Consider the following 24,421-nt stretch of genomic DNA (forward strand, 5'->3'; position numbering starts at 1 on the left):
CTAGGGCATCGTCGGCAAGAGAGCTCAACAGAAGGTGTCTTCCCACGCTGAGAGCACTCGTGCTAATACAGAATTACTCAGTCTTAGAAAACCCAGAGTGTGCAGATGGGGGCAAAGCAAAAAAACCTCCAGCCATTTTAACAGCATTCCTATTTTTCTTTTTTCTTTTACTTATTTGTAAAGCTGGGAAAATGCCACTGTTGTGTCTTGGTGAGCCACAGATGCAACAAGTAGTGTTCTTGAATGATGTCGCATTAGTGTCCGTGTCTGCTCAGGTAATAACATGACTTGACTGTGTAGCTGTTGAAATGATTTTGTTTTTGGAGATGCAAATGTTCGAGGATATACAGATTTTTACACAGTAACTCGAATACTGGCTTTGCTTTGTTTTATGATGAGGGCGAATTTCCTGTGGTTTATTTTTCTCTATTTCAAGTGAAAACAATGTTCTCTCTCCCTCTTCTATTGGGAATATACTGGTTTCCTCAGTTACACTGGTTAAGACATTTATGCTCTTTAAATAGGCCATTGTATAAGATGTAGATTGTCAACACTGAATCGCAGTAATAGCTAAATTTTTGCAAAAGTGAGTCTTTTGGTGCCAATACAACTTATGAAATTAAATCTAAAATAATGAGAGAGAATTTTTCACCTCGGGGGAAGTTAGAAAATAGGCGATATACAATAGCAAACTGAATTTAGAGGAGTTTGAGTGAGTAACACAATTCAGGCTGGTAATATTCCCGAAGGTTCAGCTGCCTCATAGAAAACTGAATATATGAATAATTCCCAGTCGGACTAAACATTATTTGAAAAATTAAATTTTTTCTTATTATTTAGGTTTCTTATCTCAGGATTAATCTTAGAGCCAAAGAATGAGTTTGTGTGTATTTGTGTGTGTGTGTGTGTGTGTGTGTGTGTGTGTGTGTGTATGTATGTACTTAATAGTAGTTATTTTTCAAAGCAGTAGTCTCCTAAGAACTTCTCTAATCTATCTAGCATCTAAAATGCGGTGATGTAAAACTCCAAGGTGGCTACTAAATATTCAATATGTTGACACCAGCATGGGTGTGTGTGTGGGAGTGAGAGGGAGCAAAATGATTGTCCAGAATTTACATGCTGCAGAATTAAGGTGGTCTTGGATCCTTTCACTTCCTTTAAAGGGTAATGTTTTTCAAATGAGGAGGATTAAGAACCTTAAAAAATAGTGATATGTTGAGAACATCTGGTACGAAGAGTTTTATAAACGATGAGGGATCAGTGTTAGAAAAGAATAAAATGTGTTCTTAAAGAATGAAGGGGGAGAATCTAATAATTAAACTCTTTAAATGTGCCTGAAAAATTAGAGGGGTTTTCCCATTTAAATTTATCTTTTAAAAACTCCCTGGAGTGGGAGAATGTATTTTTTTTATAGCTGGTTAGGATTTCTGAGAATCATGCTAGGAAAAAAATGGCAAAACAATGTATTTTTTTAACTTTAAAACATTTTGACTCTTGGTTGATGAAGAAAATTGCTCTGCGTGCCAGGGCCCACACTATGTGCTTCTTTCTTAATTTCTCCAGAACTGATTCACTGACACCAGCTACCTCCACTCCGCAGAATTGTTGCATTCCTTGAAAGGAAGCTGAGTCACTAGGAAATGTTCTAGAATAAGGGAAAGTGGGTCATTTTACTCGACTTGGCAACACGTTCATTGGTTTCAGAGCCATGATGGCAGAGTAACTTTCAGACCGAAGTGTGCATCAGAATCCCCTGAAGCCTGATCACTGATACAGGTTTCTGGTCCAGTGGGTCTGAACTAGAGCCTGAGAATCTACATTTCTAACAAATTTCCAAATGGTGCTGATGCAGCTAGTCTTGGATCCACACTTTGAGAATTGGTGGACTGGAAGAAAGTTGGGGGAAAAAAAAAGTCTAGCCTTGGCCAAGAGTTTGGCAATCTGCTTCCGAGTCGGATAGATGAGGGAGCTACCTTTTATTTGTTACTAGTTACTGAGCTAAGTCTTGACATGCAATCTTCCATCCAGTCTTTGTGAGTTGCGTTATGTTACACAATAACCTGTACAGAATTTCTTTCCTAAATTAACTTGCCCAAAGTTTAAAGCCAGGGGTACAATTGAATGTGGAGGTCAGCCCTTCTTTGGCTCTGAAGCCTCCCCTCTTTGCATCAAAACAGACTTTTGTGCTTCTTCCAGCAGTCTTTATTTCCTTTCTTTTTTGTTCATGTATGTTATTCAGAAAGTCCAAAGATTGCTTGTATTTTTATACCATTGATTCCTAAAATGATATTCTGACATGATAGTCCCCACTGTCAGGCAATACTCATTTTATTTAATAGTTTTGTGTATGAATAATGCTAAAACACAAATATCATGAAAGAACTTAAACTTTGTCAAATGCTTTTAGCAAATTAGTGGAGAGAATATGGAAACCACTCTTTCATGAGAAACAACTAGTTGGCCATGAACTATGTATGCCATGAACAGTACAGACATTATGTCACCTAATTGCAAGTGAGCCTGCCCCAAAGAAGATGGTTACCTTTGGAACGTGTGCACACATTGTTGTTTTATCTAAACTGATATCAGGGAATTATGTAATACTCTATATAAAAGCCACATAAATGTTCTTAAGTTTATTCACCTATCTGAGAGAGTAAATAATTTTAGTACCACCACAAGTAAAGTCACAGATAGGAAAATAACAACATGAGATGCATTCTGAGCTGTGGATCACAGCCATTTAAAGTTTGGCAATATTTGTTTTAAAATGCTAAATTTAATTTTTTAATTTAATATTTTAATTGTAAAATAGTTTGTATAGAAACTCAGCTTTATGAAATACGAAAAACGTTCTAAGTGAGATGTCATTAGTCATGTGTGTCATTAAAAATACTAAATTCAAGTAAAAATTCTGACAATAACTTGTGAGTATTTTGATGGCAGGGGCTGAGTGTGGATATGTGTTTTACATGATACATGTAGCCTGCATAGTGCCATGTATATGATAGGAGTCAGTAAGTATTGAATGGTAAAGCATTATTTCTACTTAGTTATAAAATTAAAAAAAAATCTTTTTAATGTTTATCTTTGAGAGAGAGACAGAGTGTGAGTGGGGGAAGGGCAGAGAGAGAGGAAGATGCAGAATTGGAAGCAGGCTCCAGGCTCTGAGCTAGCTGTTAGCACAGAGCCTGACGTGGGGCTTGAACTCACAGATTGCAAGATTGTGACCTGAGCCGAAGTCAGACGCTTAACCGACCCTCAACTGGTTTTTTTTTTTTTTTTTTTTTTTTTTAGCTCAAATCAACCTGTTAATTTCTTTTATGAGAAAATTTTTACGAGATACTGGTTTCAAGTAAGAAGTTGGATCAGTATGTTATAAATTCCATTTTATTTCAAGCTTTATTAATAATCTCCTTTACTGATTTACCCATCTAGATATATCTTTAAAGTTATTATATTTTTATATGTGATTTTATTATCACTTAACCTCTGCCCCATCCCTTCTTACTCTGTCTTCTCCCCAGTGTGCCACATTTTTAGGTCAAATTATTGATGAGGGGGAAAGATTAAAGATGTTTGAGATACAAACTCTCAAAGAGTACACATCTTAAAATAGGAAAATGCATGCTAAGGATTACCTAGAGCTAAATGAAAGTTGAAAATAGAAGCATGTGTTGAGTTGAAAGTCAATTTGGGAGAATGTAATAGAGTATAATCTGACAGGTGTTAATGTTACCCTCAAAGAGAATAAACTGGAAGCCATAAAAAGTATACATAGCCACTACTCATTATGTTCTATGATGTTCCTGCTGACTTAGAAAGAAGTACGAAGATGAAAATAACCAGTTTATGTAAAGTTGTATATTCTGATAATTCAAGATTTAACTTTCTGTCTCAAACAACTTTTTCATGTGGGAATTCTTAACTTTAGATGGGTGTAATTTATTTTGCACAATGCTTACAGAATTTTTTATTGTAAGCTTTATTATAGAAAGCATAAAAGACTGGAACTATATATTAATATTGTCCATATTTTTCTCATAGACTAAAAATTACATTATTAGGTATGTAAGGAATAGTATCCAATAAAATATATTTTTACAATCTTGATGGTATTCATTTGTGCTTTACAATATATGAAAAATGAGTTCTAAAGATTGCACACATGCATGAAATCTGGTTTACTCTTGTGGAATATGAGCATATGGCTGATGTCTTTGAATTCTGAGCACCTTGCATGGACACCCTTGCCTTTATATCGGCTAGGAGTGACTAGGTTTTTATTTCATTTAACTTGAATATAAAATTGTAAGGGGCACCTGGGTGGCTCATTCGGTTGAGCATCTGACTTCAGCTCAGGTTATGAGCTTGTGGTCCATGAGTTCGAGCCCCGCGTCGGTCTCTGTGCTGACAGCTCAGAGCCTGGAGCCTGCTTCGGATCCTGTGTCCTCCTCTCTCTCTGCCCCTCCCCTGCTCATGCTGTCTCTCTTTCTGTCAAAAATAAACATTAAAACAAAATTTAACAAAATTGTAACTTCACAAGTACACATCAATCTCAAACTCCCTGGGGAGGTTTACTATTTAAAAAACATCTTGTTCTCCAGATTACTCATATAGATAATAATTGTTTTGAGCAATATTTTTGAGAGTTAACCGTCACTCTCACCTGTGGAAAGTTTTGATCCAGCATTCAAATGCTACACATTATCCTAGAGAAATGCACAAGTATGTACTCTGCAGAATCGTTAAAAAAAATGCTAATGGTTATCAATGAGAAATGTTTAAATGTACTATGATCATATTGTAGAATATTAGACAGTAGTTAAAAGTGCTATTCAAGCTTTAAATGCCAGACGGTGTTTCTTATTCCATTGTCTTCAATTTTTCTTTGGATGAATATATTACCTCCTTGGTTAGAGGAAATAATTCTTTTGCCAGGGGATTCTGACTGCCTGAAATGTGTTCAACTTCCTGAACCACAGAGAACATGCCCAGTGTCCCCAACCCCCCTCGGAATCCTCCTCCAACACATCTTCTATGACTGGGGATAGAAGAAGGGATTATAGAGCCACACCCAGTGGGATCATTCCTAGCTTATAAAATGTATTGCATATTTTAAAATATTCATGTTTTAACTTTGTTAATGTTCTTGTGAGACACATATAGCAAAGACTGTATGTAAATATATATGGACCGTTTTAGTAGTCAAATAGTCCTATGTAGTCACTACACAGATTAAGGGAAAGACAATTCCCACAAAAATTTATATCCCTAAACAATATAATGTTTACGTAGACATGTTTGTTTCTTGATGGAAATTTATAACACCTGTTCTTCTGGAACTTGCTTTTTGCACATTATGCTTTTAATTTGTTCCTGTTGACACGAATCCGTTGTCAGTACTGGTCATCCATTGTCAGAACTTTAAAGCAATGGTTTTCAAATTGTTTTGACTGGCAGCCACCACAAAAAATATGTTTGCATTGCAAATGAGTACATACAGAGAATTCAAACTGAAGTTTCACAAAACAATACTTATATTTATTATGAATCAAGGGCTCTTGTATATTTTATCCCATTCTACTTTATCTTAAAAAAAAAAAAAGATTGTAGGGCACCTGGGTGGCTCGGTCAGTTAAGTGGAAGGGTTGACTCTTGATCTCAGCTCAGGTCTTGATTTCAGGGTTGTGAGTTCAAGCCCTGTGCTGGGCTCCATGCTGGGTCTGAAGCCTACTTAAAAAAAAAAAAGAATTTGCAACACAGTAATATGATTTGATCTCAGTCACTACATAATAATTACAGGAGTACATCAAATTGGTTTCTTCATCCATTTTACTGTTTATGGATATTTTGGTTGTTTTTTACTGTCATTCTCAAGAACGGTGCTATCGTGAAGATTGTTGTACACATCTCCAGGTCCTCGCTTGCTAGATTCTTTCTAGTAATGGAATTGCATGATTTTTGGGTATGTGATTAACTTTCAGTGATATTATCAAGCTAGTCTCTCATGTATGGTTGCAATATCCACTCCCACCAACTGGATAAAGGAGTCCCTATTGCACCATTCCTTTGTAATAACATTGGCCCAACTTTTTAATTGCTGCCAGTCAAGTGGGTATAAAATGATACCTCATAGGAGTGCCTGGCTGGCTCAGTCGGTAGAGAATGTGACTCTTGATCTCTGGGTCATGAGTTTGAGCCCCATGTTGAGCATAGAGATTATTTAAAAAGATAAAGGTACAAGAAAATCATACCTTGTAATAATCTCATTTATAAATTCTTCTAATTGTCAGTGAAGTTATATATTTTCATGTGTTAATAAGTCATTTATGTCTTCTAAAAGATGCACTCATGACTTTTGCTCATTTTCCCTTTGCATTGTAGGATATTAATTTGTTAACTTTTTTTTTCACGTCCTGAATATTAATATCTTGTCAGTGTTGGAAATGTCGTTTTTCTGTTCTCGGTGTTTTATTTCACTCTTTTATTTTGATAAAGGAAATTCCTTAATACACTTAAATTTGTCATTGTTTATGAATTGTTTTTTAAAATCTTGTTTAGGAAATCCTTTCTCATCACAATGTCTTAAAAATATTAGATGTATATTTTTTAAGTTTATTTACTTATTTTGAGAAAGTGAGAGAGTGAGCATGAGTGAGAGAGGGGCAGAGAAAGAGGGAGAGAGAATCCCAAGCAGACCCCTCATTGTCAGTTTGGAGCCCAACATGGGGCTCGAACCCATGAACTGTGAGATCATGACCTGAGCTGAAACCAAGAGTCATTCGTTTAGCTGACTGAGCCATCCAGGCACCCCTAAATAAAACATTAATCTATCTATAGTTCATTGAATATTATGTGATGTAGGGGTCTCATTTCATTTTTTAATTGGATAACTAGCTAACCTGGAACCATTTAATGAAAATCCAGCCTTTCTTCAGTGATGAAGTATGTCATAAATGGCATGAATCTGTTCCTGAGCTCTCTGTTTGAGAGCCATCGGCCAATTTGCCTATAGCTTTAAAATTCTTGTTTTACGCATTCATTTACCACATATTTATTGAGTGCCTGTTGCACAGTATGTTCTTCTCTAGATGTTTGAGGTAACTCAGTGAGCATAACAAAGATTCTTCCCCCGGGGAACAGATACTGTATTACAGGGAGACAGACACTTAAACAATACATATTAAGTAAGTCATATCGTTTGTTAAAGGTGAGTTTTATTTTCCTCTCTCAGAATAAAAATTAAAGCAAAGAATTGAGATGGATAAGGTTGTGGAAAGGGCTGTGTTATCTAATTGGATGGGCTCATAGGTAGGGCACGCCCCTTTATCTTGATGTTTTTCTTCAGGGCTGTGTTATTTTTTATGTGTTAAAGTGTGTAACTTTTTGATTTCCCCATAAAAATTTCAGAGTTAGCTTGTTAAGTTTCATGAAAAAACTAGATGACTTAAGATGCGTAATTAATAAAGCTTTAAATAGCAAATACTCTTTTTTTAAAGTCTCTTCCATTTCTGCTATTAGAAATTAATTTTAGTAGGTATAAGATTATAAATTGACAATTGCTGTCAGCACATTCGAAAACATCATTCCATCGTTTTTTTTTTTTTTTGGTTTCTGTGATTGCTGGCAAGGTATCTCTTCTTAGCGCACTCACGGTTTCTTTATCTATTCTTACTGTTTTTAAATTCTTCCTCTTTTGTTTTTCTTAAGTTTCATTATGATATGCATAGATGTGAGTTTTTGTTTTTTAAATTTATCATGTTTGAGATTTGTGGATATGAAGTTTGTAAACTCTTGGTAGTTCTGGAAAAACATAGAGTAGTTATCTCTTTAAATATTTTGTCTTGACTATTATCTGTCTGAAATTTGTACTAAATACCTGGTGGACTGTCTGCGTGCCTTCCCTGACTCTTAAATCACATATTCTTATATTTTGCACCTCTTAATTTCTATAGGCTCCACATGGATTGCTTCTTCACATCTCATTTTTTATTTCATGATTTTTTTTCCTTCAGCAGTATCTAACATACTATGTCACATTCTTCTTGTTTTTAATTTCAACTGTTTTTTCCCCCTTTGTTCTATGTAAGACCAACTCTATCGTTTTATGGTTAATTATTCTTTGTTTTCAGTTTTCTTTTTATTTCTTTAACACATGAAACCATTATTTTACATTCTCAGTTTTAACCTTCTGATATGTGAGCTCTCTTAAGATTTGATTCTACTGTTTCTGCCGGCCTTTTCATTCATAGTGCCTTATGAGTTTTGTTTTTTTTTTTTTTCTTATTTAAGGTTATATTCTTGGGGCACCTGGGCAGCTCAGTCAGATAAGCATTTGACTTCAGCTCATGTCAGGATCTTGCAGTTCATGGGTTCGAGCCCCGCGTCGGGCTCTGTGCTGACAGCTCAGAGCCTGGAGCCTACTTCAGATTCTGTGTCTCCCTTTCTCTCTGCCCCTCCCCTGCTCATGCCTTGTCTGTCTCTCTGAAAGATAAACAAACATTAAAAAATTTTTCTTTTAATAAAGCTATATTCTTTAGAAATCTGTGAGAATTTATTTAGAATAATTGTGTGTCTTTTCCTGCCAGCCATTTGGGAACACTTCTACTCAATCGTTTTAAATTCCCAAGATCTAGTGTTTGTGATTTAGGAAGGATGCATGCTTTCAGATGTGATTTCTTCCCTACTCCCTTTTTACCTACCGCCAATGTCAAGATAGTCAAGTTTACGTGCTGCTCTCTTACATGTGAGCAATATCTCAACACTGTGCAATGATAATATAATGTTTTTAAGCCCTAGATTTTCATGAATATCTGCTGGGAATGTCCACTCTAAACTCGTTATCTTCAACCTTCCCTAAAGGCCATTTCCTTTTTCCTATACCCCATGCAAAGGAAGTATGTCAACATTACTAAGTTTTGTCATATATGCTACAAATAAAATCAGACTTTAGTGTTTACCAATTCCTTGGGTCCCTCTTTCACTTGATTTTAGCCTGTATGGATTCTTTATTGCTTTTGGTTTATAACTTTTATTTTTTAATTGAAAAATGTCATCTGGCTTTGTTATGTTTTCCATTTAGAGTTGCATTCATCTTGCTAGAAGCTGAAGTTTTGTTAGTCGCTAACAATTTTAAAAATTCATCTCTAAGGTTCTTTTTAAAGTACTTGTTAAGATTCTTTAAGGTTGTTTGCTAATTTATCATGATTGTATCACTCTAGTTCTGTGATGTAGAGGTTGCTTGGGTCTATCAATTGACTTTATGAAAATCCTTGCAACACATAATTTTAGGGAGGAAAAATGTCACGGATGAGAATTAGTGGCTATTGAAAAAAAGACATCCACTGAGATTTAAGAGTCAAATTTGGGGTCTATTAATCTTGACAGAATAATTAGAAAGCTGTCATTTTTCAAGTAGATAGAAAAATGAACACTCTGTAGGACATATAGGACACCCAGAGCCTCCTGAGAATTAGGATTATTTCTAAATTCATAAATGACTGTATGTATATTCTTACAGAAATTCTTTTGGTAAGTGTATTTATAATTACGACTTCTCAACTCGGCCACCCTGCTTTGCTGTCTCAGCATATGACTAGGCTGCGCCCGACCTTCCTGCCACCTTTCAGATGAGCGCAGTTGGAGGTGATGAATCCCAACCATTGTGAGAATCATGTTGGCCTATGCGGAATACTGAAGTGCTGACATGTTTCTCATCTACCTTCTAAGCCTTCCATGACATTTAAATCTTAGTACAATCTTATCATACCCAAACAGTAATTTAAAGAATTTTAAAAGACTGTATTTCTACCTATTAGGGCTTTATGAACATTGGATTAATGATTGATTAATGACACCTTACTTAGCATTTGTAAGAATGGGACAACCTTAGAGGAAAAAAGTTTTTCAAAACCCTATTTTTTTCTTATTCCTGATAGTATATACTTACTTATGGCTGGAATCTATATTTAAGTTAGCATTGGAATATTTTTCTTGCTGGCCTCTGTAATCCTTAAAAGCTGGAGTTAAAAGAGTATATTCTTTTATAGGAAGAAAAGTAAGTTATCCTTTAGTGTTTCTCAAAGTAGTTACGGTTTCTGCTAATGGAGAGATGGAAAATGAGTACGTAAAGAATGAAATGTTATTTACCTTTCTAATAACTAATGACATCTGGTATCCTATGTGCACACGTAACTATGCATATGCCCACACGTACACACGCAGCACTCCTCCTGAGCTGGCACACGTTCGTCTAGCTCTCAAATGGTCGTCGGTCAGCCTTCAACAACTTGAGCAGCTTGCTTTGGCCAAACTCCATTGTTTGCAGATTTGCTAGTTGAAGCTTAGTTTACGTTTTATCTCACACTGAAAACAGTATTTGATGTGAAATTTGGTGGTCTGTTATACCTGTTTTGCTGTTCTTTCTCTTGATTTTCCTACTCAATAAATATAAATGGGAAGGACCTGTCATCGTTGAATCCGTTCTTCCGGTAGAAAAGAAGTCATTGAAGCCATCGTGTCCCCTTGATGTTTTGCAGAAAGGAAACCTTTCTGGCACAGCCGAGATTTTCATTTTATTGTAACTGGGACTCATAAGCTTTTGAGAGCTGGACCTGCGTCAACAGCCTTAATCAGTCAAACTATGTAGATGTGTATACGATTAATGAGGTGGATGTGGTGAAAGCATGCAAAAGGCTGAGGAAGTTGCTGCGTTTGGTGATCCTGGTTCAACAGAAAGTTGCTGACTTAAGTGTATGTCATGAGCGCATTGTATTTGCTTAATTCCAGTAGGCGGTGCTGGGAGGTGTCCCTGACTCTCAACTTTTGGTGTGTTACTCTTTATCTTCATCATCTAAATGACTGCTGACCAGATGCTGATGTACCAGACTCCACTATGAGTTTTCATACTTTGTGAGCCAAGGCAAGGACTGTGGTTAACGTGTCTTGTATGTTTTGCATAATGTCTCACAGTACTCCACACGTGGTAGATGCTGTCTTTGTATTGGTAGCTTGATCATTGTGACTGTCTGGCAAATTGCACTGAGTGCAGTTCCAGGAATCCTATTGTTACCATCTGGTGAAGTCAGAGAAATAAGTGCAAAAGTACTGTGGTCTTCTCCCTCCTGCACTGAAGAGTTTATTAGGCTGGCATTTTTACTAGAGTGTACTTATTTTTCTGGTAGGAGTTTTCCTTAGATCTGGGAAAGTGCTCCTAAAGGTCAGAACAACCGGAGTGATACAGAATTCCCAAATGGAATGTCAGTGATCAAGGCCATTGGAATATGAAGCATAGTGACTTACTCTAGCTTATACCAGTGTGTTGCATTATTTTCCATTTAGCCATCTTGGTGAGACACATCCTTCCTTCCCTTTCTGCTTTTCTTTTACACTCACCGGCAATGACTGGTGAATAAGAACAGGAAATATTGAAAATCTGCCTGCCCATGTGATTTTGCTATTTGTAAGCTCTGGAGGAGTGTGGCAAGAGTAGTCACCTTCCCCCACTCCCTGCTCAGTCAGGTAGGTGGCTTTCCCCAGGGCTTCGGAAACAACAGATCATTGGGAGAATAATAGAACATTGGAAAGATACAATAAAATAGAATTTAACCTCTTGTTATCATGAGTGGCAAACAAACATTATACCAAGCTACAGTCTGAATTAAAAAAAAAGTTATACAAATATTTATTTTAGCATTAACTTTAAAACATGATTCCTGGGGCGCCTGGGTTGCTCAGTTGGTTAAGCGTCCAACTCATGACTCAGGTCATGATCTCACAGTTCGTGAGTTCGAGCCCCACATCGGGGCTGTCAGCACAGAGTCTGCCTGGGATTCTCTCTCTCCCTCCCTCTCTGCCCCTGCCGTGCTTGCTCTCAATCTCTCAAAATAAATAAGCTTAAAAAAAACCCCACGATTCCTTGATAGTTATCAATTTCTCTATCAAATTGTATTTGAAATTGCACTTAAGTATTTTACACAGGTTACACAGATTAGAAAGCTTAGTTCTGTCATTGTTAATAAATGGACACATTGCATTTGAAGGCTCATTATCAACTGGCCAGGATAATGATCTCAACAAAAATACAAAGACCACACTTTTGAACTATCTTTTTTTTATAGATGGTTTTGATGGGTGAAACAGTGTGAGTATGAAATCAATACAACTCCTACAGCATGATATAAAGAGAGGTATTAGGAAGTAAAATGACAATAGTGTTTTATATGTGGCTGGCCTTTAACACAGTCAGGAGAGGTTTTATTCTTTTTAGGTTCTTGTAGCAAGTTTTGCTTGGCAAAAGCCACGATTTTGGGGGGTTGTTTTCTTTACCGTGTTTTAGATTATTGCTCTTTTAAATTCCAGTGGAGTGCTGTGCTCTTTAATTTTCATAATTGCAATTATGCAAAATATTATATAGTAAGTATATAAGTATCGTAAGCTAGTTAAGGCTTATTGCAACTTCCTATGATAATACATAAAGGTAATTTTATAATAAAGCATATGATTGTGTATTGCCTTTTGTTCAACATTTTATATGTCCATGTTGAAAAAGAACATAGTCCTACTTTTTCTACATACAATTTGGAACATTGTGATAAACATTAAGCAAAAATTTTTATCAGAGTTGAGATTTAAAGAGTGGAAAAGATCCATATATACAACAAGTGCTTTAAGCAACGGATTTCAGAGGATTAGTGTATTTCCCAAGAGGCTAAGGCAGTGTGCCTCTGGTTGTGGTCTTAATGTGCTGGAGACAGGCAATAATTCTGCAGAAATGCAATGCTCCACAGTGTCTTGTTTCTTAATTATAAAAGCTATTCTAATTATTCCATTGTAACTTATTTAAGTTTTAAAGACTAACTTAGCTAAAATTTCTTTAACTGAGATGGAAAGGGGACTGTTGAATATTGTTGTCACTAATAAAATATATAATAAAGAGGAACCCACCATGATCTGGTTTGATGTCTTAATGAAAGTTAACACGGTGAAATTCTTCCCAGTACTAAGTCACTGAATGCTATTTTTTACTTAATTCCTACCAAATATTAATGTCTTGGAGTTCTTTGGATTATTGGAATATCAAAATATGCAGGACTTTGCTAGAAAGGGTTACCCTTTTGCCCTTTGGTATTGTTTTTGGTGTTACGTTTACTTTGTAACCACCTTTCTTTTTTACCGTTAACAACAGAAGTATCCAGTCCTTTATCAAATTACATGAATTATTGCTATGTGCTAGATGGAATCTGAATAACATATGTTTCCTAATTTTAAGAGTCTATGAGAGGGACAGTTGGATAAGTTCTTGACTGTAGGGCCATGTGAGCAACCCTCCAGAATGTTGAAATAGAGAGGGAATTTTAGAATCACAACAAGGGCATCTCAATCAGCTTGGGGGGTCCGGGAAGTTGTCTTGGTGGATGTCACTCTTGAGCAGAGTCGGGAATAACAATTTAGCGTTGGCTGGATGAAGCCTAGATGCGTGAAAGAGCTGGGACAGGTTGGTAGGCAGGGTTGGGGCACATGGGGCCCCGGGTTCAGCAAACTGCAGTCATCGTTCAGGCTTCATTCTGTGCCAGGCTTGTATTACACAGAATAAATCCAACTCACAAGCTCAGCAAACTAAACAACAAGCTAACGACTGTAACAAATAATTAAGTGAATAATGAACGAACTTTGGAGAAAAACAAACGAAAAGAGCCACAAATATGAACTGAGCATTCTTTATGCAGCGAGCATGGTACTAGAAGCTGAGGAGATAATACTGAACACAACGAATATGATCTTTACCCACATGGGCCTCAGTCTAGAGGGAGAAACACATTTTAATAAATCATTGCACGAATAAATATGTAATTATAGGTTGTGGTAAATGCTAACTAGGAAGTAAAGGCTTTGAGAAACTGATGATAGAGAAGTTTTACTTAAATGTAGGCAGAGGTCAAACAAATGTTTTAGAGGAAGGGGTGTTATGCATGAGACTTCAAGGAAGTGATGGAGGCAGCGATGGAAGAGCAAGGGGTAGAACGTTCTAGATCAAGTGAGGGGAGCATATGCGTATCTGAGGTGGAACAAACAGAGCTTGGAAGGAACATAAAGAAACTAACAGTGGAGTAAAGTACACAAGAGAAACAGTGATGTAAGATGAGGCTAGAAAGCAATAGAAGCACAAGACGTTGGGGGCCCAGAAACTGAAGGTTGAGTAAATTGGAACAAAGATGTGAGGAGCCAGCTCTTTTCCTGGTCTGCATCAAAGTGGTGCAGTTCAGGCAGACCTCGGGGGGATTTTTCTTAATACTTTTTTTATGGCAACATTTTTTTAATGTAGTAAGGAAAATGGACAGGTGAAGTAGAAGTGATGAGAATGATCTAAACCAAGAGTGCACATTTAGAGAAGAATATCTCAAAGAAATGGAATCTAGTTCGAAAGGAGGAGGAGGTAAGGTAAGCAAGATAGTCTAGATGGTCTGCTGAGTGACAGTGAAGCAGAAAATAGAGAATAGCGATACAAGATTCATGAGAACACTAATGGTCCCATTGTTGTCCACCAAGGATATGTGGAAAGTGAACTTGGGTGAACATTCCATTGTGAAAGACATACAGCGAACATTCAGTAGCTTTCAGAATGGCTGATGTCTTTGGGATATTGGGCCAAATGTCTCCTAAACAAAAGATACTCTTTAATTCTGTTCAAATGGATGAATATTAGAAAAAAAGGGAATAGTAGTCTCTTTATCATAAAGGTATATAAACTTCTAAGATTTCAGATCAGGTGTGTGTGTGTGTGTGTGTGTGTGTGTGTGTGTGTGTAGTTGTGTATAGTTGTGTGATGTCCATGGTGGTATAATTAGATGACTTTGAATGATTTTCTTCTTTTTACCCTCCCCTCTTTGAATTTAAAAAAAGAAAGAAAGAAGGAAAGAAAGAAAGAAACCTACCACTCATCAGTCATTGCTAACCTGGCAGCAAAACTCCAAACATTATCTATTTTTCTATCACTCTTCCAATGCTACATATCACTTCCCTAATGAGCTTTCAGCATCTTTTTTTCCCCAAATTTCTTCGGCTAATATTATTGACAAGCTTCATGAAGGCACAGCCTTCTTCATCAGTTCATGACTTCGTACCATGCATTTTAGGGAAGAGCCTCCTCATCAGAAAATAACTCTTATTCTTGATACAAAACTGTTTGTATCAGTTTTTCCACACTCAGTACCTTTATGGGTCGTCCTGCTTGCAAGAGAGTTCACCCCGAGAGAGAAGGAACCAGGCAAATGTATTTCCCCAAAGATCCTTGATCATTTGAGGAGATGAGAGTGGGTTTTGAACACTTGCTATCTTGCATTTGTGTTTCAACCTAACCCCCACAGAGTTCATCTGTGTTTGTAGCTTCTAACTTTGTATTAGCTTCCAAATGGATCTAATAGTATATTAATAAGTTTAAACTTATGGAAACTATTTAACCAATAATTTTAACAAATAATGTATTAAGGCCATCATGTTAACCTTTTAATTTTCATCGTGTACAATGTTTTTCAAGTATCAGAATTACTGTGATTTAAAATACATTTATTTTGGGGCACCTGGGTGGCTCTGACTTTAGCTCAGGTTGGGCATCTGACTTTAGCTCAGGTCATGATCTCACAGCTCGTGAGTTTGAGCCCTGCATTGGGCTCTGTGCTGACAGCTAGGAGCCAGGAGCCTGCTTCAGAATCTGTCTTAGTGTCTCTTTCTGCCCCTCCCCTGCTCATGCTCATGCTCTGTCTCTGTCTCTCCCCAATATAAACAAATGTTAAAAAAGGAAAAAATTAAGAAAATACATTTGATTTTGTCTCAATTAGAATTTATGAAAACATTCTTCTGTTTTAGAATATATATGGCTTTTAACTCTAACAAAATTATGTATCATTCCCATGTTTCTGATACTCTACATGATTTTAGTATTTGAGGAAAACTGAAAGTCTTGAGGAACTTTCTCCATTCCCATATTTTAGTGAAATTGGGATATAAAATCTTAAATGTGAAGTAAATGCCATTTCTGTAGAAATTTTGTTAAAAATAATATGCTTTAAGGCAAAAAGTGGTTGTGTAAATTAAAAGCAAAATTTAAGAGCTATTTTCTTTTTTTCTTCTTGAAGTAGAATAATGATAAATAATGTGAAGTTTTACTGAGAGATAATAGTATTCAACTATAAGAAATATATATCGTTTTATTATGAATAGAAATTTTGGAAATCAAAGCTAGAGTTTTCTAATTACACACATTTTAGGGGTGGAAAGCATGTTATTTTTAGAAACTGATGCGAATAGCCATATGCCTCAACATCAAGGTCTGTGGTTTACAAATCTAAAAGATTTAAAAGAAATGTGAAGGTTAATACAATAAGAGTGTCCTCCACCATTTGTAAAGATCAGACATGCCTACAGAGAAGAACATTACCATCTGTACAGATGGAGAAACCTCAGATGTTGTGGCTTAAAATATGTGTATTTTCTGACATTTGGGTAGAATGATATAATTTCTTATGAGTGAACTTGATTCCTGACATTCACTTAAATGCTAATTTAATTTTGGTACAGGAATAGCGAACTTTCCAAATTTCATGGTTGTTGAGTTATCCTGGGATTCTGATGAGTGATTGGGAATAAAAAGGGCCTTCTTCTGAAGCCTGAGCAGTGATGGAGTCATTAGATAAATTCCCAGTAGCTACAAAGCTAGAAAGAAAACCTCTTCAGCATAATCCACAGCAAAGCCTGAAACTCTCTTGCTTTAAGGAATTTCCTGGTGGCCTTAGGGAGAATATTAATCGAACTCTTTAGGCTTAACCTCCATAAGAGACTGTTATGCAGCCCTTGTTGTTTCTACTTTAAAGTCAGGAATTTTAAGTAGATTAGAAGGAAGAACAGTGCAGTGCAGCATGAAGTTAACATTATACTGTTAATAACATTCAACTGAATTATTAATTTCCACCAGAAGTTGTTTTTAAAGTAATCAGGATTAACCGTAGGAATAAGGATTGTTTTCCCCTCTTTGCTTCTTTTTCCAAAGAATAATTCATTAAGAATACTTTATAAAAACAAAAAGGGAACATAGCCATAAAAACTTGTTGTATTAATGACTGATTGTGTTAATCTACTGTAGCTGTCTAATTCTTTATCCCGACAGGGAAGGAGAAAAAAAAATCAAAGGAAATTGTTCCTGTTCAAATTGTTGAGTTTTTTGTCCTCTGGAGAACCGGTGGGTTAGAGAACAATGCTTGGGATGATTACCAAAAGTGGATAGAATCAAAAGGTGCTGGCTCTCTCTCTCTCTCTCTCTCTCTCTCTCTCTCTCTGCGAAAGAACCATTTGAAATAGCACAGAGGCAACATGGCCTGGGCACAGAAGCAGGGTGGCTGGCAGATGGTACCACAGGCTGGAGAAGCTGCTGGCAGATGGCATGGACTATTTGAGCAACAAAGACACTTTTGGCTACCGATGCTAAGAGTTGGAAAGAAAGAACAAGACAACTTCTCCATGTTGCCAGCTCGTATACAGAAAAGGTTTTGGCAGAATGGAGACTGATAAAAGATATTCGATTGTTAGCTACAAGAAAAGTGAAGAGACGTTATTAAGTTTCATAAAATGTGCTCCCTCTGGTGTGATTTGAACCTAATTTCGTATGGAAGAGCCCTTTAGAGATCATCTAAACCAGTTCTGCTCACTGAATATTTGGGCACACACATTCTGTTTTTATTCCTGAAAAGATAACGTCTTCAAAACTTTATATTACGTGGTAAGATTGTAGTTTCATGTTGTAGGGATTAGGAGTGGTTCTTGATTGTCAATTTAAGGAGCCCTCAAGCTGTGTTTGGATGCTAAAATCGTGTGTGGTGAAGTCATGTTTGGCTAACATGACATATGGGCTTAGAGCTTTACCAGCAAAAGGTGTGCAGAATTGTGTCTCTGAATTACTTTGGGGGTTCTGGTCATTATCACATGTATCACATTTGTTTCCTGGAGCCTCTGAAGCCACCGTAACAAACAGTCATTTAGTTCCTAATGATTTCGTTGGGGCTGCTCCAACTTTTCATTTGTAGCTCTTTCGCTTCTTGCTACCTCGTCTCCCTCTGTACCTATTGTTAGATATTGTGTTTCCAGAATTAATTAACTTAGATAACTTTTACCTAATACCTTTTATGTGTAAGCAGTACTTTAAACTGAAACATATAACTCTTATTCTAAAATAATTATTTACATATATCAAGAACAGCATTAAAAATACTTAGGAATGTTTAAAATCAAATAAAATTGAAACACATTACCAGAAATAGAAAAGCCAATTCCATATGCATTCCTAATAATTATAGCTCCCTAGCTCACTGAAGTTTAAACTGTTAGTCTCTCAATTATTCAGAGTACTGCCAAGATTCTAGATGTAATTGAAAATGCCACTGAACTGAGATCAAAAGAGATCAGTAAGATATATTCAAAATGATGTCACCCAAGATGCCTGTGAGCCACCAAAATTGCCATCATAATGATTATTTAACTTTTGAGAAGGCTTCTCTTAGAGATTTTGGATTCTTGCCTTCCCCTGTATTCTGTCAGTCTTTGTGATCTGATTTCTGTCAGAATGCTAGAAGCCCTGATTGGAACAGAAGGCAACATGCCGAAGTAGGAGGGCATGAAGGCACAGAGATAGTTTAGCATGAGGGAGCACCCATAAGAACTACTCAGTAACTGAAGGGTGAAATGATGTCTTCAACAATTCAAGGGAGTGCTTGCTTCCAGCAGCACATATCCTGAAAACTTCGAACGATACAGAGATTAGTGTGGCCCCCGCGCACGGATGACACACAGATTTGTGAAGCTTCCAGATTTACAAAAATTTTTTCCAATGGGGAAAACATGTATTTCAATAGACCATAATTAAGGCATTTAAAAGAAAATTTTCCAAAATACAGTCAGTTTTTTTTGGGGGGGGGAGCACTTCTGGGCAACAATACGTTTTCTAGAAAATCTTCTGATTTATAAATTTTGATTTCATACTTGCCTCAAAGAGAGTTAAAGTTATAGCCAGTATTTTTCATAAATTGGAAATTATGTTTAAAATCTTTGTTCAGGGGTGCCAGGGTGGCTCAGTCGGTTGAACATCTTGACTCTTGATTTTGGCTCAGGTCATGATCTTGCAGTCATGGAATTGAGCCCTATTGGCAGGCTCTGTGTTGAGTGTGGAGCCTGCTTGAGATTCTCTGTCTCTCCCTCTGCCCTTCCCTCACTTGGGTACATGCTCTCTCTTTCTCTCTCTCTCATAAAAATAAAATAAAATAGAACCTTTGCTTAGAGGACTATGCTTTTCTAGTCTACATATAGTATCTACTCCCAGAGGTATTATTTCTTCCTTGTCTTCCTCATTATGATAATGATAGTGGGAGTGGTGGTACTGTAATGGAAACTGGTGGGTCACACAAGCCAGGCAGCCCTCATTCTACCTTAGTCTTAGGTCAGTCACATTACTTAATCTCCCTAGATCTCTGCTTTTTCACTTATAAAATAAAGGTGTTGGCTTTTAAGGTCCTCTCTTACTTAATCACTCAAGCTTGCCTTGCCACTCCAGGGTCCAATTTATAGAAAAGAGGAAGGATTGGTATTGATTTATCTGGAAGCCACGGAAAAGGAAAGTAAGATCCAGAAAGCATACACTAATAGAGGTTTGATTATCAAGCATTTGGGATCTTATTCCAAATTTACAAGTAGACTCTTGCATTTCAATGTCACTTCCTTTTTCTGTGAAATAAGAGAGTTTATTTAGCCAGATGAATCTGTACGGTTTTAACTGTATCAGAGACTGATTTCTAGTTAAATTCATGATTCTTGTTCTTTTTTTTTTTTAATTTGTTTTTAACGTTTATTCAGTTTTGAGAGAGAGAGAGGCAGAGCGCAAGCAGGGATGGGGCAGAGAGAAAGGGAGACACAGAATCTAAAGCAGGCTCCAGGCTCCAAGCTTGTCAGCACAGAACCCGATGCAGGGTTAGAACTCACGAACTGTGAGATCATGACCTGAGCTCAAGCCGGATCTGAGCCACCCGGGTGCCCCTCATGATTCTTGTTCTTGTCCTTCTGCAAGAGGAAGCTCTCACTGGGACATGCTCATCATTTTTGTACTAGAGTCCCACCTATACGTCATTCCTTTTCCCCATCTATCACTCACTTCCTCTACCAGTGTGATGCATTTTATGGCTTTGCATTCTGGGATGAGAGACATGGAGCTTGCCTTATTCATCCCTGCGTCTCCCAACATCTAGCCAAATATTTGTTGACTGAATTAATGTAAACATTTCTAGCCATAACCTGACTCCCAGGACTTCAATTTTCATTTGAGAATCCATCCATCCGTCCATCACTTCCTATCACTGGTAAAGATTCTAATCTCTCCTCCCCCATGGCTTGAGACCACTACAACCCCTGCTTTTATAGTCAGGCAGACATCAGGGTGTGGGAGAGCTCCTCACCTGCCTCATTCTCATAGTTAATCATTAAGCATTAGGAATTGGAATTTCAGTCTGTTGTCTCATAGAAGCAAGGCTTAAAACTGCTGTTAGCTTCACTGTTTTCATACTGATACCGTGTGAATTAGACAGAGTTTTTGTTTCCTGGCTAAGGAATCTAACCACTATTTACAACAAAATCTTGTTTCTCTGGGAATATATATTCTGGGTTCCAAGTAACTAGTTGGCAAATGAACTCTTGTAAGGCAACCCATTTGTAAGTTGGAGGTGGCCTTTTGGCAGGAGGTATAGAAAGGTACACCCGGATAAGTATGGTGTCGACATACGCGAAATTTGTAGTGCCTCAAAGAGAACTTTTTAGCTTGTGACAGAAGAGCGAATTCCCAAATCAGTCACTGGCTTTTCCCACATGTACAGATTGTCACATTAAGAAAAACCTTTCCAGAACACATCTACTACAGGAGCAAAGTAGAGTTGAGTTTTGTAAAAATCGGATTTGAATGAGGGCTTCATTATTACAAACTTTGCCAATCCTCACTGTTTACAGTTCAAAAGAAATTTTAAGTGGATTATTTTCATTTAAGCTGTCATCTGTGGTTTGATTTTCCATGGGGCGCTTTTTTCATTTTGATAGTGCTTCACTGGGGAAATCTTTTGATAGCAAATAGACTGCTTCCTGCTCTATTTTTGTACCTCAGCTTTTCTGTATCTGGAAGTCACAATCATCTGTTCCCTGGATTACTATAGTGTGTTCCAAAGTCACCCTTGTGTGTCCATCCTTAAGGTCTACCCCCAGTTTTAAACGTAAACTCTCAGACAAGGGACATTGTCTGATTTGCTTATTACCACATCCCTGGTGCTTAGAACAGTCTATGGCACATAGTAGACACCCAAGTATATAGGTGAGTGAATTAAGTGGGTGCTTTGTATATTGATATAGATCAATATTTCTCATTCTTGACACGGTTGATGTCTTGGGCCAGATAGTGCTTCATGTTGGAGGAGCTGGCCTGTGAATCATATGATGTTTGGCAGATTCCTGGGATCTACCCACTAGATGCCAGTAGCACTTTCTTAATATGTTAATAATAATAATAATAATAATAATAATAATAATAATAATAATAATAAAAGTGTTAGCAGAAATTGCCACTGATTGAGAAATGCTGATATTGGCAGAAGACTAAATCCTAATATTAGTATGTTAGAGTAGTGAGAGTCAAAAAGATACAGGGAATCTAGTTCCACCATTATAAGCAGTGTGACCCCACACTCTTGCAGCTTAATCTTTGAACCTTGGTTATGGTGACAATTAAATGGCTGTGGCTCTCTTGATGAGCGAGAAGCCCTTGCTTTCTAGACAGATCCTGCTTGTGGCCAGAGATAACCTTTCTGTCGACCATGTCCCCTACTCATTGCCATCATGTACCTTTAGGGAGGGCTCGTACCAGTTCATTCATGATGTCCTGTGTAGCACAGAGGTTCTTCCAGATGCCCGATATTTTTAGGAGTTTGCTATGTGATTTTATTTTGCTCTTAATTGATGTGCCATTACTTCTAGCCAGGGGAGAAAGAATGACTGTCAAGATGTCAGCATGATGGGAGTGCTGGCCATTAGATAGTTCCAGGGAATCCCACCAGTTTATTTCTGCCATTGTTTTAGCTGTAGGACTCTGATTGCTGTAGGTTCTGATTGCTTATTCTCTGTGAGCTTTGGTTATGAGTCATTGTGAGGGTTAAGTGAAACTATGTAAGTGAAACAGTAAGAGCTGGGCACAAAGTTGGTGCTTACAGCTGAGCTCTCTTCTCTTCCCTTTGTTAAATTTCTAAAACCATCTGTGTATGTGTATACATATTCATATAAATCATCATCCATGCATAAATATATGGATAGTCATTCAATAATTAATACATACATTCCAAACACATTTATTGATCACCTATTTAGTAGGCCCTGGCCCTATTCTAGATGCCAGAAATGGAGCAATGAAAAAAAGAATAGAATCAACAGCAATTATTAATAGTATAGTGGTTAGACTATTTTCCTTACTGAGTTGTATATAGGTTAAAAAAATTGAAAATCGCTTTATGAAGAGTCATTTCAAGAGTGTGGTCACTTAAAGTATCATTTCATAAAAAAGTTTGCCCTCGTCAAAACAATGTTGCCCCACGATGTGTAAAGCACCCGTTTGTTTTTCAGAAACAACATATGCGAAATATTGAAAGCCTGAACCTTTGACCTAACTGATTTTGAATTTTTAACCCTGACAAATCAGAGTAATTTAAGCATTAAAAAACAACTTTTCGATTTGATCCTCCTTTCTGGTTTATTATACTTCTGCACATCCTGAACACTCAAATTAGTGTCTGAGGTCTGCAATGGTGATGAAGTACATTTCTGTATTATCTAGAAATATTTGTGTATCTTCCTAAGAATATCTGGATTGCATTGAATTTCCTCTCAGGGAGATGGGTGAAAATAACTTTTTGCAAAACATGACTGCATCATCCCTAAGCACCATTACAACATGCTTAATGGGCTGTAATAGTATTTTTATTATCTTATAACTTTGGCTCCCTTAACGTGTTTGAAGGTCTTTAAAATGCACCTTTGAGCATTGTTCCATGTGCTTTGTGTCCCCTGAATAAATATTATACCCCTGTTGACTTTTTAATTTTGAAATTTGATAACAGTAATGAAAGAGAAATCCCTGACCATTTTATATGTTTGCCACTTCATTTCACATAGCTTCTTTCAGTTTCCAGGGATATATTTAGCAGATATTTGTCTGTTAGGAGTGGGTGTTATTTGGTTGTTAGGGGGAAAAAAAAGAAAAGAAAATCCCACCACTGCTTTATTGATATTTAATGGTATATGAGGCAAGCTGGAAGCGTTTGAGATGTTGAAACTGACCGATGTAGACACTATATCAGACACAAATGAGAGAAGGGGCATCTTGGACTGGCAAGGTGTGCATGTGGAATGTGTCATGTGGAGATGGAATTGGGCTGGAAGGAATGAGCTCTCACGGAGAGAAACATTGGAAGTGGTGTTTTGGTTAAAGCATGAACATTGTGAAAACTATCACGCATTGCCCCCATCTCGAGTGGTGATAGGCTTATATGAACGACTTCACTTGGGTCCCTACGCAGGTGAATTACTTGGCCCAACTGGGCTCTACAAATGTCAAGGTACTGTGCTTAACTATCAGTCAGTCTGGCATATTTTGTTGGGAAAAGTTTAAATCACACTATATATAAGTAATATTATTTCTTGAGAATTTACAGCGAGCCAAAATAGTGCTCAGTGCTTTAAGAGCTTTATATCATTTAACCTTAACGATAATTTTACTAGGTTAATATTAGTGTCATTATTATCTTCATTTTGTAAATGGTGGGGTTGAGAATTACAGAGATTACATAATTTACACACAGTCTGACACTATGGTAGAATGATGGAAAATTATATATGGTTTAACATCTTTCTACAGTTAGGGAAACTGGGTGGCTTAGTCGGTTAAGCTTCTGACTTCAGCTCAAGTCATGATCTCGTGGTTCGTGGATTTGAGCCCTGCATCGGGCTCTGTGCTGACAGCTCAGAACCTGGGGCCTGTTTTGGATTCTATGTCTCCCTCTGTCTCTGCTCATGCTCTGTCTCTCAAAAATAAATAAATGTTAAAAAGTTTTAAAAATTGTGCACAGTCATGCTTTATTCATAGTATTCTAAATCTAGAAAACCTTTAAAAATTATCCAGTCTCCAACCCCCAAACCAATGTTTCAGATTAGGAGGACTCTGAAGCCCTGAGAGTTTCTGAGTTTTCCTTCAAACTTCCCTGATCAAGTTCTTTTACTTTAACAACCTCCTGGGAGGGGTTTTGCTTTGCCTGAATTTTATATTAATATTAATTTATTACAAGTACTCGCATTCAGA

The 24,421-nt window shown here is 37.0% G+C and overlaps 1 protein-coding gene and 1 pseudogene across 8 annotated transcripts in view; both read left to right on the plus strand.

Annotated features, from left to right (window-relative positions):
* Positions 1-24,421, plus strand: part of PARD3B (par-3 family cell polarity regulator beta) — a 997,127-nt gene that overhangs the window by 276,812 nt on the left and 695,894 nt on the right. The gene's annotated exons all lie outside the window — the stretch shown is intronic.
* LOC113598357 (uncharacterized) lies at positions 18,758-18,874 on the plus strand (annotated as a pseudogene).

Source organism: Acinonyx jubatus, chromosome C1, assembly GCF_027475565.1.
Source record: "Acinonyx jubatus isolate Ajub_Pintada_27869175 chromosome C1, VMU_Ajub_asm_v1.0, whole genome shotgun sequence".
NCBI classification, from domain to species: domain Eukaryota; kingdom Metazoa; phylum Chordata; class Mammalia; order Carnivora; family Felidae; genus Acinonyx; species Acinonyx jubatus.